We start from the raw sequence: 19667 nt of genomic DNA, 5'->3' as shown, positions 1-19667 counted from the left end.
ATATGGAATCATCAAAATAGTTTACAAAATATTTTCTTTTTCTATTTGCATGTACATGGAACTATCTTTGAAAATTACATATTATTACCTGTAGTTATTTCTGAATGGTGGGATTTCTTTTTTGTTGTTGTTACTGTTTTTGCCCTAAGCTGTATTACTTAAATCTTTTTAAGAGCGGACATCATCTTTACATAAACAATAGTCATACTTTAAAAAATGCTCATATACTTTGACCCAGTAAGTCTTCTTTTAGGAATCTATTTCTAGAGATTCTCACCTTGCAGTATTTAAAGGGGTGCCCCATGGCTTTACTTGCTTCTTGTGAGACCACCCCTGCCTGTAGAAATGTTCCAAACTGACCCTTCGGGCCTGCAATGCCCTGATATGAAACAGATAAACATATTACAGGAAAAGAAAACTACAGACAGCAGAATATGCATATCATGCCCTACTTCTCTGCCTTTAGTTTAACAAGAAGTCCTTCTAATTTAACAAGAAGTTCCTTCTAATCCCTACTCTTACTCCCTTATAGCCTTGTATGTCCCTTCAACTATTTCTTTTTTTGAATCAGTTTTATTGAGATATCCAAAGTGAACAATCAGTTGTTCACAGTACCATCATACAGTTGTGCATTCATCACAATTTCTCAACATTTTCACCAAAAAAAAGATAAAGACTAAAAATGTAAGTAATAAAAGAACACCCGCAACATTCCATCCCCCATCCCACCCTGTTGTTAATTTAATTTTTGTCCCCATTTTTCTACTCATCTGTCCATACATTGGATAAAGGGAGTGTGAGCCACAAGGTTTTCACAATCACAAAGTCACAAGCTACATAGTTATACAATCATCTTCAAGAATCAAGGTTACTCGCTCCCTAGGTTGTAAGCTCTTACAGCAGTCACATCTATTCCTGAATTGTATTGGCTGTCTCCAGATTCCAAAGTGCTGATCCCTTTGTGTATAACCTGATCGGTCCGTGGAACTTTGGTATCTGTGTGACACCTAAAACTCAGAGCTAGAACTCGGCAGATGTGAATGTCAGTATTAGCACATATAGCAACTGTTAAAAAAAGCTGAAAAAGAGTCCAGACTTCAACTAGAGATATGAATGAAGCAGATGTGGTTAGTACTAGGGCAAATCGGGCCAAAGGGTAAAGGACAATACTGACTGCATTTTAAAACTTCAAATTCTATGTGAGACCAAGGACTTAGTTGGTGCAAGAACTGTATTTCCTAAATAATTTAACTCATACAGTTTGTTCAAATACCATAATTACATGGAACTTTTAATAGGAAGTGAGACCTGGTAGGTTTCCATAAGTTAGAATGAAATAGCAACACATCCCAAAGTAATTTAGACAGAGAATAAAAATATATGTTTGCAGGGCCCCCCTAAGGAGCTGGGGGGAAATGCAGAGGTGTTGGGCTTCCTCACCTGGATTGTTGCTGATGTTCTCACAAACATTGAGAACTGGCAGTTTGATGTGCTGAGCCCTCTATCACGGGACTTGCCCTTGTGAAGCTCGTTATTGCAAAGGAGAGACTAAATCTGCTTATAATTGTGCCTAAGAGGTCCACCACCACCCTCCCACCCCACCCCCCACCCCGAGAACCTCTTTGTTGCTCAGATGTGGCCCTCTCTCTCTAGCTAAGCCAATTCGGTGGGTGAACTCACTGCCCTCCCCCCTACATGGGATCTGACTCCCAGAGGTATAAATCTCCCTGGCAATGCAGGATATGACTCCTGCGGATGAATCTGGACCCAACATCATGGGATTGAGAACATCTTCTTGACCAAAAGGGGGATGTGAAATGAAATGAAATAAAGTTTCAGTGGCTGAGAGATTCCAAATGGAGTCGAGAGATCACTCTGGTGGGCATTCTTATGTATTATATAGATAACCCTTTTAGGTTTTAATGCATAGGGATAGCTAGAAGTAAATACCTGAAACTATCAAACTGCAACCCAGTAGCCTTGACTCTTGAGGATGATTGTACAGCAAAGTAGCAAAAAGGGGTGACAGTGTGATTGTGAAAGCCTTGTGGCTCACACTCCCTTTATCCAGTGTATGTATGGATGAGTAGAAAAATGGGGACAAAAAACTAAATGAAAAATAGGGTGGGGGGGATGATTTGGGTGTTTTTTTTTTTATTTTATTTTTTATTCTTATTTTCACTTTTTCTGGTATAAGGAAAATGTCAAAAAATAGATTGGGGTGATGAATGCACAGCTATATGAACAACTGTATACTTTGGATGATGTATGGTATGTGACTATATCTCAATAAAATTAAATTTAAAAAAATAGATGGGAACTTGGCATATAATAAAGATAGCATTTCAAAACAAAAAAATAAAAATAACAAAAGAATCAAGGTTACTGGATTGCAGTTCAACAATTTCAGGTATTTCCTTCTAGCTATTCTAAAACATTAAAGACTAAAAAGGGATATCTATATAGCACATTAAGAATACCCCCCAGAGTGACCTCTCAACTCCATTTGAAGTCTCTCAGCCCCTGAAACTTTATTTTGTTTCATTTTGCTTCCCCCTTTTGGTCAAGAAGATTTTCTCAGTCCTACGATGCCAGGTCCAGGCTCATCCCCAGGAGTCAAGTCCTGTGTTGCCAGAGAGATTTACACTCCTGGGACTCATGTCCCACGTAGAGGGGAGGGCAGTGGGTTTACCTGCTGACTGGGCTTAGAGAGAGAGGGACCACATCTAAGCAACGAAAGAGGTTCTCTGGGGGAGACTCTTAGGCACAATTATAAGTAGGCTTAGCCTCTCCTTTGCAGTAACAAGCGTCATAAGAGAAAGCCCCAAGATTGAGGACTCGGGTTACCAAATTGGTAGTCTGCAATGCTTGCAAGAACAGCAGTAATAACCCAGGTGGGGAAGTTTAATATTTCTGCATTTTTTCCAGTTCCTCAGGGGAGCCCTGCAAATACATTTTTATTCTCTGCCCAAATTACTTTGGGATGTATCAGGATTTCACACTATACAGATTGCTTTTTAACACAACAGATTTTCAGAGGTAGCATTTAGCTCTCTGCAGCAGCTGACAGTGGTGGACAAGCCTGTCAACAGCGCCCCGTGAAGCAGTAAGCCCAATTTTGGAGCCAAAGGACTTTAACAAAAATTTGTTCATACTTTGATTTTGAGGGAAAAAAAGAAGAGCTCTTGCTAAGTTTCCCAAGTTTACAAATTTTGACTTAGTCTTCTATAACAAAGTGATATTTAACATATGACTATGGTGTAGCTTTATATTTTAGAGTATTATTTGGACAGTTGTAATAAAAAAATATTGCCTGAAAGCAGGAGCTAAATCTTTCTGATGGAAAGATCATAAAGCACTAAAAAATCTGATAAAATTTACACCTGCTAAGTATGTTTAAAGTGAATGGATATGTGCAAGCATACTGTTTATGCGTACCATATACCCAAAATACTCTAATCCCAAATATTCTGTTCCATTCCTAAAAATAAACCTTTCTATTTGTTAGATGCAATTATCTGCATAAGATACATGTAAAACATTACCTGAAATCTGGATTCTTGATCTCCAGGAACTTAATATAATCCAGGAGAGGCTACACATATAACATTATTAACATTAGCTTGAAAATAGGAACCAGATGTGCAACTGAGTTTTTTAAAATCATGTTCTTTTTAAAAGTCATTTTGCTTCTCAAGCAAATTCCTATTCATTTATCAACAAAGAAATAATTTACTGAAATATCACCACTAGCTGTGCTAAATAATTATTTTATATGCCTCAGAAAAACAGGTAGCCTAATAATAGGATCTTATGTACAAGGGCTATAAATAAAATAAAATACTAACAAGATCAGAATGGTCAATCCCTAAATTTTAATAAATAAAAAAACAAAGACATGCGGGGTTGTAGTAACTCCTCACTCTTTATCTTAACATTTAAACATTCATTGAGGAGCTACTTCTATCTTCTAAAACCTTTGTGGTCCAATTGTGACCCAATCCCTGTGGTCACTAGGGAGTCATTAAATAAAAATAAAATGTATCCCCGAAGAGTTCAGTTACCTATTCAGAGAATGATTAAGATGTAAAACAAAATAGAAAAAAAAAAGATCCCATTTATAATAGTAACAAAGATTAAATACCCAGAAAAAATATAATATGCAAGACAGGAATGAAAATTTTAGCACATTACTGAGGGATCCAAAAGACTTGAGCAAACGAGAGGTCACTCTGGTGGGCACTCTTACGCACAATTTAGACAACCCTTTTTAGGTTCTAATGAATTGGGGTAGCTGGTGGTAGATACCTGAAACTATCAAACTACAACCCAGAACCCATGAATCTCGAAGACAATTGTATAAAAATGTAGCTTATGAGGGGTGACAATGGGATTGGGAAAGCCATAAGGACCACACTCCCCTTTGTCTAGTTTATGGATGGATGAGTAGAAAAATAGGGGAAGGAAACAAAGAAACAAACAGACAAAGGCACCTAGTGTTCTTTTTTACTTTAATTGCTCTTTTTCACTTTAATTATTTTGTTATTTTTGTGTGTGTGCTAATGAAGGTGTCAGGGATTGGTTTAGGTGATGAATGTACAACTATGTAATGGTACTGTGAACAATCGAATGTACGATTTGTTTTGTATGACTGCGTGGTATGTGAATATATCTCAATAAAATGAAGTTGCTGTTGAAAAGGGAAAAAAAAAAAGACTTGAACAAACTAAAAGACATACCATGGTTCATGGATAGAAGAGTCATCATCACAAAGACTTTTTCTTCCTAAGCTCATTCATAAAAGTATTAGCAGGATTTTGTTTGTTTGTTTGTGGAATAGACAAGTTGAACCTAAAGTTCACATGAAAAAATAAGCCAGAACAAGTAAGAATCGTTTGGAAAAATCTGAAAAAGAAGAGCTCTAGAAGGGGTCAGTACTACCATATATTATAATATATTAAAAGGCCTCCATTACTAAAACAGTGTGTTCCTGGCATATGAATAGATATTTAGACAATAGAACAGAAAAGAAAGCCCTAAAACAGACCCGAACATATATAGGAATGTACACATGACAAATATGGCAAATCAAAGCAGATATCAAGTAATTAAAAGGTATTAGGATGCCATCTGAAAAAAAAATAAAAAGTGGCTCCCTGACATCACAGCAGAATAAATTTCAAATGGATAAAATGATTAAATATTAAAAAAAAAAAAAAGAAACCATTAAAATCTATAAGAAAACACAGGATTTCCATTTCCAGCCAAGATAGAGGAACAAGGACCCAATTTGCTCCTTCCTCTTGAAAACACACAAATTAAAAAGACAGAACATATTAAGCAGTGTTTTTCAAGACTCTGGATATCAGGCAATGGAGGACAGTGGCCCTGATAGGGAACAAATGGGTTAACCTTATGATTGCCCCAGTTTATTGGCACTGCACAGCAAGGATGAACTAAGGCAGAGCCTTGTAGTCTCCCTGTGTTGGGGAGATGGAGCAGAGAGTCCAGGGAAACCAAGGCAACAAGGTTATGGGACAGAGTACCAAAGAAGATAAAGCTGCACAGAGAACCCCAGAGATTTGCAGAGGGTCTCAAGTACTTAGCAAACAGCATGTGAACAAACTATCAGAGACTCAGGAAAGAACCATCCAAAAGGATTGGAATGAACAGTGCCTCGTGCTCACACAGGGCCAGGAAGAGGACTTGTTCCCAACAGCCATTATGGAAAACTTCACAAGTCATGGGATACTGGGTAGAGTACTCAGGAAGGTCTTGCCTCAGTAGTAAGGCATAACTAGCCCTAGAGTGAGTACGGATCTAGAGCTACCTAACAAATCATAAAAGCAAGACCTGAAAAGATCACAATGTTTCCCAATAACTTAACTGCATCCCTGAACAAAGCTCAGGACTTATAGGAAGATTAAATACCCAGTAACCAATAAGGGGAAATTTTGCATCCAATTAAAGATTGCCAGGCATGCAAAGAAGCAGAAAAGCTTGATACATAATGAAAAGAACAATCAGTCAAAACAGACCCAGAACTAACACAAATGTTAGGATTAGAGGATTAGCAGAGAAGGACATTAAATTATTTTAACTGCATTTCATATGTTCAATAAGATGAGTAAATGAAAATATATGTCCACATAACTTCAGTATTAATGTTCATAGCAGCTATTCATAATAGCCCCACAGTGAACACAACCCAAATATCTATCAACTGATGAATATTCATACATTGGAATATTATGCAGCCATAAGAAGGAATGAAGCACTGATACATGTTACAATACAGATGGACATTGAAGACATGCTAAGTGAAAGAAACTAGTCACAAAAGATCATGTATTTCATGATCCCTTTTATATGAAATATCGTAAGTAGAAAATCTATATACAAAGAGAAGACTCACAGTGGTTGCCTAGGGCTGGGGTAGAAAAGGAAGGGAAAGGGAATGGCAAATGACTGCTAATAGGTACAAGATTTCTTTGTGGAATGATGAAAATGTTCTAAAATTAGAATATTGTAATGGATGCATAACTAGGTAAATATACTACAAACTATTAACATGTACACTTTAAATTGATGAATTGTATGGTATGTGAATGTTATTTCAATAAATTGTTGTTGAAAAAAAATAAGTAGAGACATATAAAAACATTCAAGCAACCCAAACTGAACTTCAGGAGATGACAGCAATGTATGAGATGAAAAACACTGGATGAAATCAATGGCAGATAAGACATAGGAGAAAAGAAGATTAATGAACTTTAAGGCATAGCAATAGAAAACTATCCAAAATGAGAGAGAAAGGAAAAAAAAAAAGGAACCCCACCCCACCCCCCAAAATCAGTGAGTTTCTGGACAACTTAAAATGTCCTAAAATATAGATAATTGGAGTCCTCCAGGAAGTGGGAGGGCAGAAAAAAATATTTAAAGCTATAATAGCCAAAAACTTTCTAAACTTCATGAAATCTGCAAACCTAGATCCAAGAAGCTCAATGAATCTTAAGCACAAAAAAAATGAAGAAAACTAAACTAAGGTACATCATAATCAACTTGCTCAAAACAGAGATAAAGAGAAAATCTTACTTATAATTGTGCCTGAGAGTCTCCCCCAGAGAACTTCTTTGTTGCTGAGATGTGGCCCTCTCTCTGTAAGCCCACTCGGCAGGTAAACTCACTGCCCTCCCCTCTACGTGGGATACGACTCCCAGGGGTGTAAAACGCCCTGGCAATGCAGGACATGACTCCTAGGGATGAGCCTGGACTTGGCATCGTGGGATTGAGAAAATCTTCTTGACAAAAAGGGGGAAGTGAAATGAAACAAAATAAAGTTTCAGTGGCTGAGAGATTTCAAGTGGAGTTGAGAGGTCACTCTGGAGGGTATTCTTATGTGCTATTTAGATATCTCTTCCTAGTTTTTAGTATATTGGAATAGCTAGAAGAAAATACCTGAAACAGTTGAACTGCAACCCAGCAGGCTTGATTCTTGAAGATAACTGCATAATTTTGTAGCTTACATGGTGTGACTGTGTGATTGCAAAAACCTCGTAGCTCACACTCCCTTTGTCCAGTGTATGGACAGATGAGTAGAAAAATGTGGACAAAAACTAAATGAAAAATAGGGTGGGATGGGGGGGTGGGACGTTTTGGGTGTTCCTTTTTACTTTTAGTTTTATTTTATTTTACTTTTTTTGGAGTAAGGAAAATGTTCAAAAATTGATTCTGGTGATGAATGCACAACTATATGATGGTACTATGAATAGTTGATTATACCCTGTGGATGACTGTAAGTTATGTGAATATATTTCAATAAAACTGTATTTAAAAAAATAATAATAATTGTGCCTAAGAGTCTCCCCCAGAGAACCTTTTTGTTGCTTAGATGTAGTCTGTCTCTCTCTAAGCGCACTCGGCAGGTAAACTCACTGCCCTCCCCACTATGTGGGACATGACTCTCAAGGGTTTAAATGCCCCTGGCAACGCAGGACATGACTCCCAGGGATGAGCCTGGACCCTGCATCCTCAGACTGAGAGAATCTTCTTGACCAAAAGGGGGAAGACAGATGAAACAAAGTGAGCTTTCAGTAGCTGGAAGATTTCAAATGGAGTCAAGGTCACTCTGGAGGGTATTCTTATGCACTATATAGATGTCCCTTTTTAGTTTTTAGTGTGTTGGCGTGGCTAAAGGGAAATACCTGAAACTGTTGAATTGCAACCCAGTGGCCTTGATTCTTGAAGACAATTGTATAGCTATGTAGCTTACACAGTGTGACTATGTGATTGTTAAAAACCTTGTGGCTCACATTCCATTTGTCCAGAGTATAGATAAATGAATAGAAAAAAGGGGGACAAAAATTAAATGAAAAATAGGGTGGGATGGAGAGGATGCAGTGTTTTAGGTATTCTTTTTTTCTTTCTTTTTTTTTTTTTTTTGGAGTAAGGAAAATGTTCAAAAATTGATTCTGGTGATGAATGCAGAACTATGTGATGGTACCGTGAATAACTGATTATACATTGTGGATGACTGTATAGTATGTGGATATATCTCAAAGAAACTGTATTTTTAAAAAAAGAGAGAAAATTTTCAAACCAGCTAGAGAAAAAGTACACATTATATACAAAAAAAAAAAAATATGGACATCAGATTTCTTGTTGAACCAATACAAATGATAAAACAGTTGAACATCTTAAAAGTATTAAAAGAAAAAAAACTGTCAACCTATAATTTTATTTGGGGCAAAAATCTTTCAAAAACAAAGGCACAATGAAGACAATTTTAGACATTCAAAAGATGAAAGACTTCATCAGTAGCAGACTCATACTGTAAGAAATGTTAAAAAAAAAAAACAACCTTCAAAATGGGTTTGTTCTCATATAGACTGTGGTGGTGAATGTGTAACTATGTGATTATACCAGGAGCCACTGATTATATACTTAGGGCAGACTATATGGTGTGTGAATAAAATTGTTTAAAAAAAAAAAAAAGACATCCTTCAGGCAGAAAGAAAATGATACTTGGAAATCTGGATGTAATGGGGGGTATTAGAAATACTAACTACAATGGGTAAATATTTAAGATTTATTGTTCTTATTTAAATCTCTTTAAAAGGTAATTGTTTTAACAAAAATAATAATAATGAATTATTATTGGGGTTTACAATATAGGTAAAAGTAATTAGTATGACAACAATAGCATAAAGGCCAGAAGGGGAGAACCAGAAGAAAACATAAGAGAATTCCTTAAACTCTGAGTCCAGAAGCCATAAGAGAATGGTTCAACTATAAACTCTGCCTGGCAAACGCACACCACCACAACTGTAACAAAGTCAAAAGGCAAATGACAAATAGAAAATCTATTTGTAAATCAGATAATAATTTCCCAGATATTTAAAGAGCCTAATACATAGAAATTGGAAACAGCCACTAACCCAACAGAAAAACAAGCAAACGATATTTACAGCCAGTTTCAGAAACTCAACCTATACTCATAAGAGAAACACAAATGAAAGTTACAATGAAATTGTAATTTTCTATCAGATTGACAAAAACCCAAAAGATTGGTGAGATTAAAAGGAAAAAAGTACTCCTCATACATTGCTAAGGAAACTGTAAATCGGTAAAACTTCTATCAAAATTAGAACCATAAAATCTCTAATTTAGCAATTCACTTTTGAAAGTCATCTGATATGCACATCTGTACATATGTGAAATGGCACGTACACCAGGTTATTCAATACAGAATTATTTTTCATAGCTGGAGGGTGGAAACAATCCAAATGAACATCGTAAGGGTCTGATTAAAGAGCTTATGTACATTATAAAGTGAAATCCTATTCAACTATAAAAAAAGAATGAGGAAGCTCTCTATGAAATAAAATTGAAAGACCTCCAAAATATATCATGTTCCATCAATTCTGAGATGCACATTTTGAACATCTCTGAAACTAGGCTGTATCTTACAGTGATTTACAATTATAATTGGCAGTATATTTCTTTTCCTAGAAGTACTTAAAATAACAATTACAATCTACTGCAGTTTAGAATCAATGAAATGTGTCAATTGAAAACAGCGAGGCACACACCATGTATAGAATACACTATCTTTTAGCCCAAAACCAATCTACTAAATTCAATGTAGTATTCTAGACTATATCCTAGAACAAAAAAAAAAAAAAAAGATCAATTAAAAACCTGGAGATATCAAATAAAATCTGTAGTTTATTTAATAAAAGCTTCTATCAATGCTGGCTTTTAATTTTGACAAACTTGCCAAGGTAATATAAAATCTTAACATTAGGAAAAACTGGGTGAGGAGTTAACCAGAACCTTTCTATATTATCTTTGCAATTTTCTGTAAATCTAAAATTATTCAAAATAAAGTTTGTTATAATAATTTTTAAAAGCAACAAACAAAAACTCCACAGGGAAACATAAGACCTGTGGAGGATTGGCAGGGAGAACTGGGCAGATGGGCAAGAAGTCAGAGAGGGGCAAGTGGGAGACTGCTCACCCTTTATACTTTTTCTGAAACCACGTGAATGTGTTTACTTATACCAAATATTAAATTTTTTTAATTATAAAAAGATACCTTATGAGGGGAAGAAGGGGATTAGGAAGGGGCATTCCAAATAAAGCTTCTATTTACAACCTAGAGACCATGACAAGAATCCATGGCCTAGCTGGGTAGAGTCCACAACCCCAGAAATTCTCTACCCAATTTTATGCAAATGAATTTATGTACATTTTTCCACAAGAAAATAAATACATTATTTTACCTCTGTACAAGGCAATAAATAATATGCATCTACTTAAAAGACGTCCATATTTCGGTATGTATTTATTTATGGAAATGAAAAATAAAATATATGAAGTGGGGAAAAACGTTAACGATGTAATATTTATAGTGTTTATCTTGATGTAAAAAATGTATTTCCCTAAAGAGATATCTGTGTATATAAATATGCAGTGAACAATCGAGAAGGCTAAATGTGGTAGTCAGTAATTAATGCTGTTTACCAGGTAATTCCAGTTCCTCACCTACCAAGCACATTTGTGCCCCGTTGTGGTTGGGTGGGACTATGTAATTAATTCTAGCCAATGAGCTATGAGAGGAAATGAGCATTTAATTGCTGATTCAAGACCCTCCACAGCACTCTTTTCCTCTGGCACAGGGACGAGCAACATTCAAGGTGACTGCTGTTCATGGCCGAGGTCCCCAAGCAATTACCACAGGCACAATCTCCTGCTGACCCAAAGTGACTGTGAAACAGAAACAAGAATCAAGTCCTTAAGCTGCTGAGATTCTGGGGGTTGTTATTACAGCATAACCAAGTATATCCTGATAAACACCTTGCTAGTAGGATCATAGATAATTTCCTCTTTTTCCCCCTTTTTGTATTGTCTTTTTAAAAAATAATGAGCGCCTATCTCTTATAAACTTTTTATTTTGAGGGGTGGGAAGAGGAAGATACAGATCTTAGCATGGGCCTTAGCATCCAACAGACATCAACGATAGAGAAGCTATGATCCTCACATCTCAATCTAGAGCAAGCTTGAAATCACCACCCATTAAGATCCTCCGTCTCCCTTGTTCCACTTCTGCTCTCCCTGAGTAACCTTCAAAGAGCAGTGTGCAAAGGTGCAGAACAGTGGGAATAACACGCTGTAATCTGTATGAGGGGGGAAATATATGTAAATATATATAAAGACATACATACACATTTGTAAATACACAGAAGGTCTCTGGAGAGACATATGAGAAGTGAGTAATGTTGCTTCTGGAGAGGGAAACAGGTATCTAGATGACAGAGGAAGTGGGACTCTTACTCTGCCCTGTTTACTCTTCTGTATCTCTTGAAATTTGAACCATGTGCATGCATTACCTATTCAAAATATGAATAAAAGGGAAAACTAAAAGAAAAAGAATGCAACTCTAGGTGAAGAGGAACAGTGTTTAGTGACTTATATTTCAAAAACAAAGAAAGGGCCATGCATAGGCCAATGAGGAATGTGTCATGAACCCAGAATTAGGGATGCACCTCAAGTACGTGTAACTGGATTAAAAGGAGGGAAAGATATAACAGTGCTACTTATTCAAATAAGTTTGAAAAGCTGCCCACTGATCTTGGAGAAGCAGCAGAAAAATTATTTCTAATAATTTCAAAGTCAAAGTCTTTATTGTTTAAACTTGGTCCCATGTGAAAGTTTCAGCACTATTAAATTCCACATCTTACCAGCGTTAGCAGTAAGACTTCTTTATCCCCTCTGATAAAAATGATATGAATATCATTATTTCCAAGGGAGAAATGAAAAGATACTGCACAAGGCTTTAATAATGTGGGAAAAGCATCCAAAAAGTTATCTATGGAAAACAGCACTTAGGGGCACCACATGTGGTAATCTGTGATTTCATATGATTTCACTTTGTACACAGAGATTATAAACACTTAAGCATTTAAACCAATAGATTTATTTATCTTTAAACAGTTCCAAGAGTTTCTAACACTTTTTTTCTGACTTGTTGGAAATAAAAGAACGTAAGGTGGCTGACCTCTCACACTCGCGTATACTCCCCTGAGCTAAGGATGAGGAGTTCCCGGAAATGGAATTTGAACTGAATCTGCAGTCTCCATGGAGATTCATTCCTGGCATTCTACACTGGCAAAAGCTCAGCTCTTTCAGTCACTTCACATTAACGGAAGTCAGGACTTGTCTCTGGCTGTAATTCTTCTAGACGCTAATCACACAATTGTTAGTCTAACCTCCAAGCTACAGTGATGTTTATAAAGCCCATCATAAAAAAAGAATTTCCAACAGTCCTCAACTGCGTATTGATCTTTACCTTGTTTCCTTAAACATTTCTTTTAAGGGTCTCATTAAGCTCGCATTGTAAACACCCAGCTTTGTACTCTTCCATTAGTTCTTTCTAACAAATCCCTGCCATCACCTGCATATCTTTTCCCAACAGCTGTCAAAAATGCCCTTGTAGGACACAACATTGTGACAATAGCAAACTCAACTTGAGGTAATGGTTGAGAGCTAACTAGAGCCAAGAGCTTACAATAAAATCATTAATAGCGTAGAGAAAAAAATTAACAATACCATAACTGACTGTGTCAGGTTCTGTAAGTGCCCCACCCAAAACCCATCCCCTACTTTAAGCCCTATTTCTAATGGCACCAGCATTTCTTTTCAGGCTTTCTCTGGCCTCTAGAGCCCATGTTGCCTACCCTCACCACACCTGAAAATGCTAATTCACCCTTCCCCAGCAACCTTCAACCAATAACTGAGTTACTGGTGTATAAATATCCCAGTGCCCTCCACCCTGTTGGGATAACTCCGAAGCATGTGCTCTAGACTAGCTCCCAAATTTCCTAGTTAGTGGATCAAACTCCAGTTACCACCATAATAACTTGCTACATAATCAACCACTTATTGGCTGCCTTTCCTTACCCATCTCACTTCCCCACTCCCCTGGGTTTCCTGGTTTCCTGGGATCACCTCCCAAAGGAAGTACCTATGCTAGAATCCTTGACTCAGAGTCTGTTCTGGGAGAACCCAAAATAAGACACTTATGTTTTATATACACCTATTTATTTTGAGTAAAATATATAGAAAATATAATTACAACAAAGCAGCACTGTATACGAGTATATTAGATGGGGTGTGTAATATATACATAAGTAATTTCCATTATGAAAAAACTGCTTTTATAGCAGAAAGCAAAATGTAATATCCCTATTCCTAAACCTATATGAGAATACTATTTATTGCCTGAAATTAATTTAAAGTAGAATCCTTAATCCAAAGCTATGGTTTTTAAAAAAAAAGTCTAAATTTATTGGTTAAGCTTCAGAATATCCCACATCTTTATTTTGGAAATTCTCCAAACTGTTAAATTAAGAAAAAAATCCCTTTAGCTCTGTGGCTGGAAATGACTGTCTTCTAAGTCCACAAATTTAACCCCTAAAAATGTTTGATTAAACCGATATAAATAGGTCCAAAAAAACATGCTTTGGCATATATCTTCCTTTTCCTGCCCTCCACAATAAGAGAGATTCCACTAAATAATTTTCTTTTTTAATTTTGGAGCAAAGCCCAGTCCCTTGCTCAAAGCAGTTGCTCAATAAATATTTGTTGAATGGATACATTAATACAGGTTAAATGTCATGTCACTGGCAGAATATAAGAGCAATGTGAGAAGGTCCAGGGAAGTATGACAAGGGTATTTTCCTCTTGACCCTCTTCCCCAACTGCCATTACAAGAGAAGCAGTGGTGCAGTCAGGAGGAAGGAGTATGCAGAAACTCATGGCTATTACTGTGATCAGGAGTAATTCATGCTGGTTCTGGAGGAGAAAATAAGACAATCTTTAAAACCTAGCTCAGGCCTCCTTTGCAGCAATCCCATCTGTTCAGTCATCCATCCAAGTGTCCGTGATCTTCACAGATAAGCTCCTCTATGCAATAGAGTTAGCAGGCACCAGGTCATACCTCGTCTTACCCAGTTCCGTGTACTACTGTCACTTCACAAAGATCAGGGGTCATGTAAGAAATCTCTACTGCAGCAGCTATTACGGAGATGAAGCAAAAAACAGGAATTCAAACAGGGCTCAAGTCTGTTATCTCTCTTGCAACTCCTGCAGTAGGTATTGCAAGAATGAGACTATAAAACATAACCTGATGGAATTTGTGCTTTAAGCTCTTTTAGTCACAATAGAATACATCTAAAATTAGAATACATTAATAGTGGAGTTAAAATACCAGCCCCAGTTGTGTTTGCTAGCTAAATTCAAAGCATTTTTGACATTGTCAAAAAAGAAAGAAATGCATATTAAGATGCTTTGGGTTTCATGAATTAGGTGCTCCAACAAGCTAGCTAATGACAGCATTACAATAAAAAATTCTAAGAGCAAATTGAGAATAGCTCCCCAAAATTTAAAACCCTAATTTGAATTCTGTTATACATTCATGTCAAAGCAATTCTTTTTCAGCACCCATAAAAGAATGTGAAAATCAGAATGCTTTTCAGTTCAAGTTACACATACCAAATCAATTCCCTAAAGGATTTAGTGATTTTTATATCTGCCACCACCCCTTGTAACCAATATTCTGCTTTCTTGCCTCTATGAATTTGCAGTCATTTCTTTTTAACAAGAATAAACAAGATAACTCATTTTAAATTGTATGTACTGGGATACTTTGAGATTCAAATTAGATATATATAATTAATAGAAATGTAGACCTTTCACTTTAGGCCGTATTTTAGAAGAGATATGGCTTTCAATATTATTAGCTCTATACTTTTATATATGTGATATATCAAAATGAAGCTCTCTCCTTCTGTTTCTTTTAAAGGTTAAAACACACTTGCATGTCTGTGCACACACATGAGAGATGAGACACTGTGAGACAGGTCATTTTCACCAGTTTTGGAAAAAAATAATTCACTTGATGTAGGAATTATGAAAGGACACATCCATCACAAAATTCTCTCAACTTGACACTGTTTAAATGAAAGGGAGCAAAACTACACAATGACAGATTTCTTCATTACCTGTCTTCATTGAGATGACTTAAGAGTCTACTCCTTTTCAAACAATTAGAGAATAAGGGATATGCAAATCTTCATATCCCTCCTGCCTCCCACCTGGCTCAAAGTAGTTGCTCAATAAATACTTATTGAATGGACACATTAATTCCATATCACAGTTCATACAAATGAGGATAAATGAACAAAATACAGAGAATGATTCAGCTGAAATGGTCCTAAAATAGAGGGCTTTGCAGAATTCAGAATTTGTAATGATATTATAGCATTTTTTGGATGGGGTATAAAAAGATCAATGTCATAAACTGCATCGCAGTGCCAAGAAGGTAATTTTACTTTCAAATTGGAACTTGAAGGAACAGCAAATATCATCGACATCAGGAACAAGATGTTTTTCTTTTGTGCAAAGTACCCTGCCAACTAAATTTTAATGGTATAAAAGTGAACTACCTGAGAAATGAAGTCAATATGTGTTATCACGCAATTAGAATCAATGTATCCAGCCTAGCTTCCTCAGCTTTTCAGACTCAAAGACAATGGGACCAAATCTTTGAACTGACTGGTGAATAAAACACCCTAAGAGAATTGCTCCTCTAGAATGTAAATGACACTAAGAATTAAAGGAGCTGTATAAAAGACAAAGAGAATAAAGTTTGAAATAAAAAAAATCATTTGAAACATCCATGTGGAGCCATTCTAATTTGATCTTTTAATAACTGCCCTTATTTGAGGAGCCTAAACAAAGTGAATCAGAATACTTTTTAATTTTGTTTACAAAATAAAATAAATATAAAAGAGCTTCCCTCTTCCCCAAGTTCAGCTTGCATTTTGTGAAATTTCCCTCTTGTCAAATGAGGTAGATATAAAACTGTCCATTAAGCAAAGAAATGCCTAGAAAGAACTGAGAAACCTAGGGGAAAAAAAATCAAGAATAACTGCTATAATAGCTGTTATAACCAATCATTGTAAATATCCTTTCAGCAAAAGCCCACAAAAGTGAAATTCAATTAAAAAGAAAAAGTTTACTATTACCAAAAATATCCTCCACCCAAAACTTGGCATTCATAATTATCTCACAGAAACTACTTTCAACATTATCTATACAAAGAAAACAACAAAACTTTTCATATATAGACAAATTTAGACTAAATCAGTAACATACCAAAGATACTTATGGTTATTTAAAAAAAAAAATCTATTACCTAAGTCTGAGATTAAGATAAGCAAACAGGAAGGGATGGAACCAAGAAACAAGAATCACAGCTAAGAGATTAAATTCTACAATTTAAAATCATCAGAAAGAACTGCAAGTAGAGTCAATGATCTGAATACCTTTGTTGGAGCAGTATCCATGAAAAGCTATAGAAAAAAAGAGAGAGAGAAGGGCGTAAAACTTTCATATAAACTAGAGAATCCAGATGAGACGTACATATTTAAATATCCTTGAATCCTAAAATCAAATTCATATCGGAAAATGTCTTTTTAAAGTAATTCCTCCTTCTTATAAAACAAGACTAATCACTGAAACTAAAAACCAAAGAATAATGGAAAAAATATTTGAAAACTGGTAGCTCCCACTGAGCCAGCCTGTCTCTTAAACAATCTCTACTTTCTGTCCACAACAATCCCTGTGCCTACTTACCTCATAAACATGTTGTCCTAAGTGAGGGATAGCTTTAAACCAGTCTATACCCATGTTTTTCATTTTAACTTACAGTTAGTTAAAAAATTAATTTTAATGTGAAGGACCTTAAAGGACAGTTGAAAACATTCTGTAGCGAGGGTGTAAAGAAAACAAAATACTGGCTACTGAAATTCATTTTTCTAATATAAAAAATAGCTTTAAAAATATAATTTCTTATTTATGTCCGATTCCCACCCCTTTCAAATAACTTGTGTCTCTGTGCTACATATTAAGTATGGAAAGGCCCTTTAAAGGGCAATTTGCATTACAAAACTCCAAAATACCCATCTGCCAATGTGCCATAGGGCACAGTTATGTTTTAAATTAACCACTCCGAAAAGGTATATTCCATCAGTAAAGAATTTAATTTATGTGTTTTATTTTCCATAATCTTCCACCTGAGGCTCTTTCATGAGGCCTCTGCATATTTCAGAAGAATCCCCCAAAACTTTAGCTGTGGTTTAATAATAGGTAACATTTAAACGTCAGTAAAATAAAAATACATACCAATAACCTCAAAAATGAAGCAACAGCTTCAGCTTATTCTTCCTCTTATAAGGAATCTTTAAAGAGAAACCATAATCTTTGGGGCCTTGGGAAAATGTGATCAACACAGCGTGAAACCTCCTCCTCCACCCTCACTAACACTGAGCCAACCCCATCTGAAGCATTTCTGCTCTGAAGATCATTCTGAGAAGCAGAGTGAGGAACACACTGCATTTTCACTGTGCTGATTCACTAAACCTTTTGTGCACGTACACGTATGGGGGAAATTTTTGCTTCTTGGCTTGAAATTCTCCCAACTATGATGACTGTGTCTCAATCTGCCCTTTGCATCCCCAGCCTACCCCACTGCTGTCAAACTTTCATCACTAGAACATCTATGAGCCCTGACAGTCAATGACAAGACAGCAAGCCAAGCACTTCACATGCATCCCCCTCATTTCATCCTCACCACTTCTCTGTGGGTTATTTTTAAAGAGATGAGGGAATTAAGGTGCTAAAAGGGTAACAGTAATCTGCCCGTGCTCAATCCCAGGGTGGGACAGAGATGTGTTTTCCCCGCCTTCCCAGGCCTAACCATTAGATTAGTCGGCCTCATAGAATTGCGTTTCTTCAAAAAAACTATGATCCAAGTTTTTCTTCCCCATAGCTTTCAATTAGGATATGTTTCCACCAGTTCTCCCTTGGACCCTCTTTGTTAACAAAGAAAACATAAACTCCATGAGAGCAGGAATTTGTCAACTGCTGTGCTCTATTTTTAGCACTTATTAAAAAAAAAAAAAAAAGGCCTGGCAGACTAGGTATTCATTACACATTTCTGGAATGAATGAAGCATCTGGAAAATTTGCGCTCTGATGAAGGCCAATTTGTAAAACAGTATGAGCTCTGGAGGACCTGAATTATGTATTTGGTTTGCTTATTTTTCCAAATTCACTTGGTAACTGTTCATCTAATTCAACTTTACAGATACTACTTATTCAGTACCGATTATGATATCATCTGCTGGCCTAAGCAGCACAGGACTAACTAGTAGAAGTTCAATAAATAATCTATGCACAACTCAAGTTTTATCTGTAACCAACAGTAAGTCAGGAGTCTGGGCTTTAGCCATAGCTTTGCCAAAAACAAACTGCATCAATTTGGCCAAATCACTTATCTCTTATCCTTGGCTTCCTCCCAGAAGAGTAGAGAAGTGGGTTGTTTCTAGATGGTCTCTTGAAATTCTTTAAAAAACCAAAACACCTATCCCATCAATTCAGTGACCTCCCCCAACACACACACATCTCCACACTATCTGGGAACTTTCCAAGAAATGTCATCTGTAGGTGCAAATGCCCTCCTTCCAAGCTAAAAATCCACAAAGAAGTTTCATTCCAGTTTTCCCTAACCCCAACAGGGAATTAGGGAGATTCATTTCCATTCAAAGGAATAGAAGAGTTAAAATTTGCACTGCAGTAATGGCAACTCCCTTGCTTTAGTGCCATCTTTGCAAACCATTTATTTTACTTTCCCTTCATCTCCATTTCCCCTCTTGCTTGTCTATTTATGCAGTAACATTGAAACTGAGTTAAATTTTTGCCTGTATGTGGTGCTGGAATAGCTAAGGAATTAGATTTAAAGCAGATAACTAACACTGACACCATCAGACATGAAACTATTGAGGAACTAAACAAGCATGTAAATCAAGAAAATAAATTCACATTACACAGAAATTTAAGAGTAAGTATAGAAGCAAGTCATAGGCAAGAAGAAAAATACTTTGATGAACCTCATTGACTGAAACACAATAATCTACAACATGAAAATTCTTTAGGAAAAATGAATTTCCTCCAGCACTCCACATAATAGCATTCCTTTTCCATCAAAGAAAAATATACTTGTCTCACTGAAAACAATGACTACGTGCGACTATTTCATACATG

The 19667-nt window shown here is 36.2% G+C and overlaps 1 protein-coding gene across 9 annotated transcripts in view; it reads right to left on the bottom strand.

Moving 5' to 3' along the window:
- CDC14B (cell division cycle 14B) overlaps positions 1 to 19667 on the bottom strand; it is a 143531-nt gene that overhangs the window by 118322 nt on the left and 5542 nt on the right. The window contains exon 1 of one of the 9 annotated variants that reach the window (XM_037798222.1): positions 14501 to 14521. The exons of 7 other annotated variants lie outside the window; for them this stretch is intronic. The gene's annotated coding sequence lies outside the window, so the exon portion shown is untranslated. Of the gene's footprint in view, positions 1 to 14500; positions 14522 to 19667 lie in introns of those variants that run through there. One more of the 9 variants, XM_037798214.1, reaches the window with a different exon arrangement.

This window comes from Choloepus didactylus, chromosome 10 (genome assembly GCF_015220235.1).
Source record: "Choloepus didactylus isolate mChoDid1 chromosome 10, mChoDid1.pri, whole genome shotgun sequence".
NCBI classification, from domain to species: domain Eukaryota; kingdom Metazoa; phylum Chordata; class Mammalia; order Pilosa; family Megalonychidae; genus Choloepus; species Choloepus didactylus.
The sequence above is the reverse complement of the archived record's forward strand: the minus strand, read 5'-3'. Positions and strand labels throughout refer to the sequence as shown.